This window comes from Marmota marmota, unplaced genomic scaffold (genome assembly GCF_001458135.2).
Source record: "Marmota marmota marmota unplaced genomic scaffold, marMar, whole genome shotgun sequence".
NCBI classification, from domain to species: Eukaryota; Metazoa; Chordata; class Mammalia; order Rodentia; family Sciuridae; genus Marmota; species Marmota marmota.
Genome location: NW_026000174.1, coordinates 54026533 through 54038688, shown reverse-complemented (window position 1 = coordinate 54038688; position 12156 = coordinate 54026533).

The following is a 12156-nucleotide window of genomic DNA, read 5'->3' as shown; positions in this document are numbered from 1 at the left end:
GAGAGTGGCCAGAGGAGAGAGCGAGACGACTCACCTAAGCACACTCAGTCCCCAGTCAACCTCCATTCCCTCCGGGCCCTCCCGCCCGCCTGGCCTAATCCTTCATGGAGACTTAGCACACGCCAGGTGCTGCAATCCAGGTGCTCCCTTAACACACGGGGGCCTGCTCTCGTGCAGTTTGCATCTTATTGGGGAAAGCCAGAAAAACACTAGCAGAGAATGAGAATTCGCGCTCCAGCGAGTGCTGTGAAGAACTCGAACCTCTACGGTGATGGGTGGAGGGTGCAATGCCTGATGGGAGGGGGAGGCGGGATTTTTTTTTTTTTTTTTTTTGAAGAGCTGACAGTGAGCAGGTGAGCAGAGGCCTGAGTTCCAGTGGGAGAGCATTTAGGGGAGGGAATAGCAAGTGCAAAGCCCCTGTGGTGGACAGGAGCCTGGGGCCCAGGAAAGTGGCCAGTGTGGCTGGAGGGAGGGAATCATAGGAGATAAGGGAGAGAGGTGGGCCGGCCCCCATCAGGCAGGTGTCTATAGGCCTCAGTGAGACACTTTTTTGTTACCTTCTCTCAGTCTTGATAGACATTTGGCTCTAGTGACTTTACCTTCTAGTCTCTTGTTAGTCTGTGAAATTAGTCCCCTAGGTGCCCCTTTAACCCCAGCAATGAACCTCTGCCCTGGGTACTCACCTTAAAATGTCAGAGCAGAGAGGTCCTCAGATGCTCTAAAAGTGCAAAACTTTCGTTGTTCAAAAGAATCAACTAAGACCCAGAGATGAAAGTGACTTGTCCAAGGTCACACTGCAAATTAGAGACTCTGCTAGTTTAAGATTACAAACTTCTGCAAGTGACAGAGAGCCCTGAAGCCAGTGGTTTAAGCAAGTAAATTTCTCTCTCTGTTAAACAGAGAAAGCATCCTGGGCTGGATGCAAGCTCAATGGTCATCTGAGACCACGGCTCCTGATTTGCTCTCCCATCTTTGATATGCTACTCTGCCTCATGAGCCAACGTAGCTGTCCCTGCTGCAGCCATCATGACTGCATTCCAAAGAGGAAAAGCAACAAGGTTGAACAAGAGTTGGAAAATGTGCCCCGGGTTGCAGACTTATTTCATTGGTCAGAACTTGGTCACATGATCACATTGAGCAAAGGAACCTGGGAAATGTATTTTTTTTATTCCCAACAGCCACATGCCTTCCAAAAAGTCGGGAGTGCCACTCATCAGGATGAAGGGGAGTAGAGGTAACAAGGGACAGCTGGCCCTCTCCACCCAGGTGACAAAATCCACACACCCCGACTTCCTGGTGCCCTCGTTCCTGCTCTTTCCCTCTGCTTCCCAACGTGGGGAGCAAATGGCAGCTGGGAGCAGGGCAGGATGTGGAGGCCCCTGGGGACGGTCCCTGAGTGAGCTGAGGGCTGGGGAATAGAGTGAGGGGTGGGCGTGGGGGACACCAAGGGCACAGGCCTGACAGCGGGAAGCCCAACAGCTGGTCCCTGGCCACGGCCTCTGTGAGGTTGGCAGCTGGCCCTGAGGTCCAGGGAAGGGAGGCATCATGTCACCGACCCCCTTGGGGACCGATGGCAGTGGATCCAGCTCGATACAGGTCCCCGCGACTCCCAATGGGCCGAGTGCAAGGTGGTGGGTCACTCTGTGGGGCCATGGGGATTACTGCAAGGTCAGCATGCCCAGTCCCCACCCATGGGCCACCCCTGGGCATGGGAGGGTGGCCTGTGGTCCTCTGCTTGTCCATTCTGCTTTCCCCCCTGGGTGACGCTGAGCAGCAGGCAGGTGCAGGGTGGCTGCTCCCTGCCGGCCTCTGTCCCCCACTATGTCCCCTCCTCTGTTCCTTGCTTCCCTAGGTGCTTCCTTCATTCCTCCTCCCCTCCTCCTCTCGCCCTCCTGCCCTGCACACTGGGGTCCCGTCCGTGTCCCCCTGCCCCGCCCCCCGCAGCAGCCCTGAGTCCACGGAAAGACCCTTGGGCAGCCTGGGAGGGCCTCACCTGTTCTGCCCCCACCCAGCCTCCTGCTCCCCGTCCAGCATCAGGGCCAGCCCAGGTCAGGGCACACCCTTGGGTCTCCCCTTTGCTCTCTGCCACCTGCTAACTGTGGCTTCAGGCCTTCCCAAGGAGACAGGGGACCGACATCCATTGAGCTCCAGCTGCGTGCCAGCCGCTTGGCGGAGTTTAAACTGAGTCCATACTGCAGGCCACCGAGGCCGGTCACAACTGTCCCCAGGTCAGGAAGCCACGGCTGAAGGAGGCCTCGGTTGAAGGCCTCGCGGGAGGGACGGGAGCTGCTGGGAGGACGCTGTTCCCCGCCAGGACAGGGTGGCTCCGCCCCATGGTCATGCCCCTGCAGCCCAGGCCCTGAGGCCCGTTACCTCTGGCTCTGGGTCCCTGCTGGCCTGGGCGCTAGCCGCTCCCTTGGGGGCTGTGAGGGCAGGGGCCGCAGGGCCCAGTGGTCTCGGTCGCCCCTTCTTCGCCCCTCAGGGCTGCTGGCCGGCACCCCGGCGCCCACGTCTGACCCACACCCGCACACGTGAGCAGAGGCGACTTCCCACTCGGCTGCCTAGGGTGGGGACAGACACGATGGCGATGGTGGCGGTGGGGCTGCTGTTGGAGGTCTACCTCACAGTGTCTGCACACAAACACGCGACACCCACGCTCCGCACGCCAACGGGGAACCGTGAGCTGCTCCCATAGGCCCAGCCACTGGGGGTCCCCGCAAATGGCGAGGCTCCCTGTCCTCTGTGCCGTGTCTCGGAACAGATGCAGCTGACTTACCAGGGCACCTCCAGCCACCTGGGACCCTCTGACCCCGACAGCAGACTGGGCTCCTGCCCTCCAGAGCCCTCCAGAGCCCTCCAGAGCCCTCCAGAGCCCTCCGGACGCCCCGGAGCCTGCCCACTCCAGCCCCCCGGCGCCTGCTGGCAGAGCCCGGCGACTTCTTTCTGCGGGAGTGGGCCTGGTCTTGTCAACCAGGTGGGTGACCCAGGCAGGAGGAGCCACAGCGCCACGGGAGGCATCCGGATTGTGCCTTAGGCTGGGTGGCAACTGTGCAAGCCTTAGTTGTTTTTATTATTATTATTATTATTATTATTATTATTATTTTACAAATAGACATAGTCTTTAAAATATGCCAGGAGAGTCCATGCTTTCCTGTGTGTGTTCATAATAAATGTAAAAATTGAAAAAGTCATGCAAAGTCAGAAGCCACCGTTCCACAGAGCCCGAGGTGGCTCTGGCCTTCCTGCTGGCACCGTTGGTAAGGCAGCCCAGCCCGGGGGTCTGGCTGGGTCTCAGGGGCAGGGAACAGACCTCTGGGGAGGGGAGGCCTGGATAAGACTCGCTCTCTCCCTCCTTTGGGGCCCTGCTCACCTAAAGGGAATCTCTACCCCCAGCACTACCACCGCCTCCCTTGGGGACAAAGGGGGGCAGTCTTGAGTGTTCACTGAGAGACATGATTTCCTTAAATGGCTGGGTTTTCAAAAATGCACGCGCCGGCGGCTAACTTCGTGTTCCCAACCTCCAGGACATCCGCAGCCAGAGGGCAGGCGGGCCAGGAGGGGCGGGGAGGACAGACAGTCCTGGACAGCCTGGGACCCCTCACCTCGCACTTCAGGAAGAAGAACTGAGGTACAGACAGGGACATGAAGAGCCAGGGCCCCATCACGCCACTGGAGGAAGGAGGCCACCTGCTGTAGCAGAGAGCTGTCCGTCTCCATGGGGGGAGCCCCCCTGCCCCCAGAACTTTTCTCTTTTCTGGTTACTTTTCTAGCTGCACCAGAAAGTCAAATGCTCACTTTAAAACTGTGTTTGCCTAAGCTCTTGGCTGTGGTCCTTCCATGAGCGTGGGAACCATCCTGCCTTCAGCGGGTTCCTGAGAGCTACCGTGAACGCCTGTCTACGCCAGAAAACGGATCATTTAACCAAAAGAACAAGCTTTGACATTCTGGTTATTTTTCTTCAGCGAAACACAGTATTATCTTAAAGGACGGGAGTTTTGATTTCTGAACTCTTAACCTTTTGGCTTAAAAATACGAAATGGAGTCATTTTTAGACTAAACTGAAACAGAAAAAAAAAAAAATAGACCAGCTTGGTCAACGAGAAACTTTAATCTGGGGTAGGAGGCTGCGCTGGTTTGTTTTTATAGCTTTTCAACCCAAGGAAAGCAGGGCAAGACTCCCTGCTTTTTAATTTCCCCGATGGTTTATGGATTTAGCACAGCATTATTTATGGGGAAACGTCAGAAGAAATAATCCTTGTGCACAAACAGAAAACATTTCAGTAGACTTTTTTAAAAACTTAAAATCTTCCTGAGTTCATGATCAGATCGCTCCCTGCCGAGAACCTGTTGAGGGTCCCCTGTTCCTGGCTGGAGCCTGGGCTATGGAGGGGCCACAGCGGTAAAGGACCTGGCTCCTGTCTTCTGGCCCCAGCACTTGCTGTTCCAGCAAACGGACCTCTCTAGTTTCCAAAATGAAATCTGCCGCGCTGTTACCTCCCGGGCCTTTGCACACGCTGTGCCCCTGCCAGTCTTGCTTCCCTTCCCTCCCCTCCCCCCTACTCACCAGTTCTCCCTGGCACAACTGCAGTGTCTTTCAGAAAGCTTCCCAAACCTTCCCAAAAGGCGTCCCCTTGCTCTGGGAGAGCAGCCCAGAGCCCCTGCCTGTTCTCTACCCTCATGCTCATCCCACTCCCTTATCTTGGTAATTCCTGATTCCTGTCTCTCTCCTTCACTAGAGGCTAAGCTCTAGGAGGGCAGGGACCCTGTGGTCATTCACTGCAGGATCCCCAGGGTCGACCATGGTGCCTCATGCATGATAGGTGCTCTGTTAATGTCCGGTGGACGAATTAGAACATGGCCAGAATTTGATTGAGCTCCACCAAATCTGGGATCACATTATTTATAGTCTATCCTTCATGCTTCTTGGAAAGTTTCCTCTTAGCCATTAATTGGGTCAATCACTCCATCTGTCCATCAATTATTCATCCATCCATCCATTTATCCATCTACCCCCCACCCATCCATCCACCCACCCATTTATCAATCTACCCACCCACCCACCCACCCATCCATCCATCCACCATTCATCCATCCATCCACCTGCCCATTCATCTATCCACCTATTCATGCATCCATTCACCCATCCATCCATCCACCCATTCATCTACCCATCCACACACCCACCCACTCATCTATCCATCCACCCACCCACCCATCCATCCACCATTCATCCATCCACCCATTCATGCATCCATTCACCCATCCACCCATCCACCCATCCATCCATCCACTCATTCATCTATCCATCCACACACCCACCCACCCACTCATCTATCCATCCACCCATTTGTCCATACACCAATCCATCCACTATTCATCCATCCATCCACCTGCCCATTCATTTATCCACCCATTCATCCATCCATTCATTCACCCACCCATCCACCCATCCATTCGCCCACCCAGCCATCCACCATTCATCCATCCACCTGCCCATTCATCTATCTACCCATTCATCCATCCATCCATTCATCCACCCATCCATTCACCCACCCACCCATCCATCCATTCACCATTCATCCATCCATCCACCCAATTCTGTGGCTGGGAGGAAACTGAGGTTGGAGTTGCAGCAAGTCTCAGTGAAAGAAGAAAGTCAGGGTTTCTGGTTCATGTCAGATTGGGTGTGAGGAGAAGGGCAGAAAGTCTGAAGGGCAGAACCAGCATGCAGGCAGCCCTGAGCACAGAGCCAAGGCAGGGAAGAAGGGAGGTCTGGCGGGATCTAGAGCAACTCAAGCCTCAGGGGCTTCTGATGGCCCCCCCCATGTCCACGGGTCTACTCTCACTTCCCCTCTGCCCTTCCTCCTCCCTCCCTCCAGTCCTCGAAGGGGCCTGGCACCATCCGGAGAGCTATGGAATCAGACACAGATTTCTGCCCTAAAGAGGCTGAGTTTTGAGGGGGCTGCCAGGGTAGCACAACAGTGCCGGGTGGCCCACAGTAGAGAGGCCCGGATAATGTGCTCTGAGGCTGGGGGGAGGGGGAGGGGAAGCTGGTGCAGGAGGCAGTGTTTGAACTGGGGCTTGATGGATGGGTAAGGTTTGGGTACGTTAGGGACAGACAGGTGTGAACAGTTGCAAACATGAGGTTAAGGGAATAATTCTATAAAATGGACCCACTGTGCTGACCCCACCGGCTTCTCTTCCAAGAAGTCATGTACCTGTGCCCCGCCTGGCCTAAATGGACAGGATATGGTACATTCCTCAGTAAACTACCCATTAAATGCAGGAGAAATGCAGGCCCCAAATAATGTCAATAAGAGAAACCCAAGTTACCTTTGTAAGGGTCCGGCGAAGCGTCGGAGGAAGAGACCACCAAGAGACTGACTCATGCAATTGCAGAAGGGGATTTATTGGGGATCCATTCCAGTGCGCTGGGGCTCCGTGCTCACTCAAGAAGGGAGAGCAGCCCAGAGCCCCGAGCAGGGGCTGAGCACTGCTTAAGTACACTTTTTGGGGAGGGCGGAGGCTTTGCATACATCAGGACAAATCATCATGAGGTGCGGGAAAATCAAACAACAATTCTTAAACTTGATTAGTACATTTATTGGCGGGAACAGGTCAGGCGGGGGTGATTGGTCACTCCTAAGCGGGGTACACATTCAAACTGATTGGTTCGGGCCCTGTATGCCTACGTGACAAGCTGCACAGGGCCCTAGGCTATTAATCAACTAAATGGCCAGTAGGGTGTTGTCTTAACTGCCTCAGGAATTTCAGGTTCTGGGTGTAGCAGAGGAACTTAACAATACCTAGTCCTTCACTTTTTAGCTCAGGCCTTGCAGCTTAGGAACTTTACAATGCCCGGTCTTTTACATTTTAACTCAGGCTTTGCAGTTTAGAAGCAGCTTAGAAACTTTACCCTTTCACCTTGAGGGGGAGACTTTCATGACCCTTTTCACAGACCAGATCTCAAAACTCAGGGAAATAAGAATCTGTAAGAATTTATGATTAAGAATCCAACTAGAACTCTTCAGCATGGGACAAGGTGACATAGAGTTGTCCCGGCAGTAAGGATTTGAAAGTCTGATGTCATCTTGCTGTCAGTCAAATGAAGAGGTGGACCTGGGTGAACCCTCTGGAAACTTCTCTGGGATCCACAACACTGAGTGCCGGAGAGGCACCTCGTCTCCCCCCTCTCTGAGAGGACCCACTCTGTCCCTTAAGAGTGTCCCCTTTCCCTTCTCCTGTCCCTTCAATACATTCCTGCCTGTTACTCTGAGCGGCGTGTCTGAAATATTTCTGACTTGATTGCAAGAATCAGGGTTCGAGGAGGGGGGTCTTGCCCTGCCTCAGTTTCTCAGAAGATCCTAGTGCTGTAACAGGGAGACCGTTCTAGAAGGAAAGCCACCAAAGGCACACAAGTGATACAAATCCAGGCTGGGGGAGGGAATCCGGCCAGCTGGAGGACCGGGGCAGCAAGAGCGGAGCAGCTGGAGAGAGGACAAGGAAGCCAGGCCTCCGCCCAGCCTCCCGGGGACACCAGCCAAGGGCTGTGCCTTGAGGAACTCGCTCATCCAGCAAATAGTTTTAGCACCTAATGCGTCCCAGGCTAAAGAGGCAGAGGATTAGGGACAAAAGGATGGGAGCTGCCGTCAGCGCCGAGTCTGGGAGCCATTCCTATGCCTAGGGAGCCATTTGGGGGTTTGAACAGAGGAGGGGCTCCCAGGGTCCTGGACATGAATCCTGAGCTCCTTGTTCTGGATTATGAGCAGCTCCCCCTGTTTTCTCACCCCCCACCTCTTCTCTAAGGACTTATTTTCATTTTCTTTCATTTTCTTGAATGGTCCCTCTGTGCCCCCCTGCTCCAGGCAGCTGCAGCCCCCGCCCACTCTGAGCAGACTCCCTTTGTAGAAGGCATGTCGGGGAGATGGCTCCCAGGAGCCCTTTCCTGGTGGGTCCCCATCTGAGTTAAGAGGCCCTCCTGGGAGACCCTGCTGGTGGCTACAGCTGTCCGGCTGGCTTCCCCCCGGAATCTGAGCTCCTTGGAGAAGAGATGGTGCCGGGCTCACCAGCTTACTGCCCCTCTGTCCCCCGCTCAGGAGAGCCTGTAAGGGGCAGGCCCTGGGCTGGGGATGGAGGGCGGAAGAAACCTGGCCTTAGATTTGGGGGGGGATGCCTGTCCCCGCCTCTCCTAGCTCTCAGCTCCCAGCAGGCCTGCAGGAGACACAGACACATCTGGCAGCTGCCACCTCAGCCCAAGAATGTGAGGAGGGACGAGAGGCAGGAGGAAGCCCAGGACTCCCCTGAGGCCCGGCAGCCCCCGGGCTACCTCCAGGGAAGAGGAGAGAAGCAGGCAGGGACAGAAGCTGAGGCGGGGACACTCCACTCAAAGAAGCAGGCAGCCACCCCCCCCGAGGTCTGGGAGGAGGGAAACCACCCCCTCCAGGCCAGGCCGTGACCTTGGACCCTCAGTCAGTGCTTGTTTAGCCCGTTCAGTCTGTTCCTCTGTTTCCAGTTGGACTCCTCACCGGGGGCTATTTTTGCTTTCTTCTCGTGGGGTTTCTTGAACGCCTTCTTTAATTGGCCCAATTTCTGCAGGCTACAAAGAGGCTCCCTCCTGTCCTGCCCCACCTCCCGCGGCCCCTGCCTGGAGAGCAGGGTGTGAGAGCTACAACTCAGGCTAATTATGGGGAGAAAGGCAGAACAGACCAGCTCGGGCAGAGGCAGAGGTGGGGAGAGGTGCACAGAGCCAGGAGGAGCCCCCGAGGGATAAAGACAGACAGACATTATTGAAGGAAGAGAAAGAGAAACACAGGAAAACAAAGACGCGGGGACAGGAACAGCTTGGATTCCTACTCCTATTGAGTGACAAGAGGGAGGCAGAGAGCCCAGGGCCAGCAGGTGGAGGGAAGCGTCTCCAGGGAGGGGGTCCTGCCAGTTCCCCTGCTGAGGCTGCAGCCTCCTCTGCACCCTGGGGACCACGGAAGGCAGACGCAGGCCACCAGGATGGTGGAACTTTGTGAAGGAGGACCATCTTTATTCTAAGCTGGGGCTTCCCGGGCTCCACCTTCCTGCCTCTTGGGTTTCAAATGAGTTTTGACCTTGGGCCCCAAGCATCCCAGTTTTTTGTTTTTTTTTTTTTTTCCTACAACAAACACTTGCTGACACCTGCTAACTGTCCCGATGTTTTAACAGGTGACTAAGACGGGTGCTGCCCCCTGCTGGCGCCCAGGCCCCTGCCCTGGACTGGGAAGGCCCTTGAAGGCCAGGTGAGGTTCTGGGGTGGGGAAATGGCGAAGTCTGCCCCTCGCGCATCAGGAGTGTGAGGCTTCTGACTTAACCTCTCCCCCTGTTTCACACGGAAGCAGTGGAGTCCCCGAGCTGCCAGAGAGCTCCTGGTACCCATGACTCTCTGGGTTAGCACCGCCCTCCCCACACCGACGGGAACCTGAGGCTCCGGGAGGTGGTCGGCCTGAGATCACACAGCTAGTCGGGGGTGGCGCCAGGGCTCCTCTGACAAAGCTCCTTTTAGGAAAGTGACTCAGCCCCTGCACCACCAGGGACCAGGGAAGGAGAAATTCAGAGGAGGAGGAAACGCTAATTGCCTGATGAGAGATAATTGGCAGTGGGAGGGGGAGGGTGGCTTAATGAGAGGATGGCTGGGGGTGGGCCATGGTGGTAAGAACCAGAAAGGGAGAGGGGGCGTCCCCAAGGGGGCTTCTGGACACAGCCTGGCGGCCAGCCACCGCGCAGGGGACCCAGGCAGAGCGGGGGAGGGGCGGTAGCTGGAAAGGGGGCCACTCAGCCTCAGAGGCCCAAATGCCCCCGCCGGGGCCTGCTGAGCTGCTGATTACCCAGGCAGAGCCCTGCCAAGCTGACTTCAGGACTAATCATCACTCCCAGCAGTGACACCTTACAGCTGCCTGAGCTTTACTCATGTGGCCACTAGCAAGCCGCCTGGCGTTCAGAGAGCAGGGGCAGCAGGCTCGGGCAGACCTCCGAGTCAAAGAGCCACCGGAGCCTCCTTAGCCTGCAGTGTCAACTGGAGACGCTGCTCTTTCCCTCTGTCCGTCCTTCCAGCGTCCTCTATGGCAGACCCCAGCCCAGCACAACCGTCACTACAGGCCCAGACTGGGCGCCAGTAGGTGAGGCCGCTGCTCTTGTTGCATACGAATGCCACCCTGCTACAGGTCCTTACTGAACTCCTCGCCATCACACAAGCCCCAGACTACCTTCTCCCGGGAGCCTGGAGCGCCTGCGGTGGGTGGAGCCCTCTGCGGTGGGTGGAGCCCTCTGCCGTGGGTGGAGCCCTCTGCGGTGGGTGGAGCCCTCTGCCATGGGTGGAGCCCTCTGCGGTGGGTGGAGCCCTCTGCCGTGGGTGGAGCCCTCTGCGGTGGGTGGAGCCCTCTGCCGTGGGTGGAGCCCTCTGCCGTGGGTGGAGCCCTCTACGGTGGGTGGAGCCCTCTGCCGTGGGTGGAGCCCTCTGCCGTGGGTGGAGCCCTCTGCCGTGGGTGGAGCCTTCTGCGGTGGGTGGAGCGCTCCTTGGTGGTCTGAGTGCTCTCCATCGTGTGGCTCCTAAAATCTAATCCCCACTGCCACAATTTTGAAAGGTGGCAGTTTAGGTTATGAGGAATCCACCCTCAAGGGTAAGGCCCACTGAGGACACTTAGAAGCACTATCTATGAGGAACAGGCCCTCACGAGACACCCAGTCTGCAGGTGATTTTGGACTTCCCAGCTTGTAGAACCAGCTGCAAGTATAAAGGAATTTTGTTACAGCGGCTGGCACAGACTGATGTGCTTCCTGATTCTCTCCCAGAGGCGTTCATCACCCCTTTCTGGGCTACCACTGCCCCGTGTGCATCAGGACAAGGTATTATGTCTTTGCCTGTCTCTCTCCTCCTTAGTCTGCAAGTTCCTTGAGATCAGGAGGATGGGACCTTACTTCCCTCTGCCTTTCCAAAGCCCAACGCAGGTCCAGCACAAAATACATGCCCAAGAAACAGTTTCCTAGTTGTATGATCCCCAGGAGGTTTGATTGTCACTTTCTCTCGTTTCCTGCACTGGAGTAGGAGCCTCGCCGGGCAGGGTGAGTCCTAGGCATCTTTGTGTGTGTTACCTAGTGCAGAGGACGCCCTCTAAAAGGTCAGGCAGGGAACCAACAGGAAAGCACTTTGTAAAGTAATGGGAAAGAGCAGAAGCAAGCCTGCACGGAGAGAGGAAGAACACGGTGACTGGAAATGTGTGTCCCTGAAGTGGCCACACATCTGCTCACAAATCCGTGAATGCATGTCTGCCTCTATGTGTATGAGGCCGCTTGTGAGGTCCCATGTGTGCCTGGGAAGATGTGCATTTGTAAGGAAACAGGTGTGTGTGTATGTGTGTGTGTGTGTGTGTGTGTAGTGCATGGGTGTCATTGTGTCATGGAGCGTGCCATTTGCCTATGGTGGCTGCGGTCTGTATGTAGGTGTGTGCTGTCTGTGTGAGTATATGTGGGTGTTGCGTCACGTCAGGGGTTGGAAGATGAAGTAGGAGGAGAAGAAATAAGACACAATTTGTGATTGTCAAATGTCAAGTGCAAAAACAGAAACCCACAGATATTCCCAGCGGAGACTCACCTGCCCTGCACTTCTCGCCTCCAGCTTCATCCCCATCCATCTGTCCATCCATCCATCCATCCATCCATCCATCCATCCGTTCATCCATCCATCCGTTCATCCATCCATCCATCTGTCCGTCCATCCATCTATTCATCCATCCATCCATTTATCTGTCCATCCATCTGTCCGTCCATCCATTTATCCATCCATCCGTCCACCCATCCATCTGTCCAACTATCCATCCATCCATCCATCCATCTATCCATCCATCCATCCATCCATCTGTCTTTCCATTCATCTGCCAATGCATTCATCCATCTGTTCATTCGTCCATCCATCCATCCATCCATCATCCCTCCCACCCTCCTTCCCCTCACTGAAGTGCAGATGCTGATTCTGGGGGCCCCAGAGGTTGGGCCCTCGGACACCCTGTCACTGGGGAGGCCTTCCTGGGTGGTCACGAAGGCACACTGAGGCTGCCACGGGCTCGACCCAGGGCCCCACCTTGAAAGGTGCCTCTCCTGGGTCCTGGCTTGGCCTGCTGCCCCAATCCCCACCTG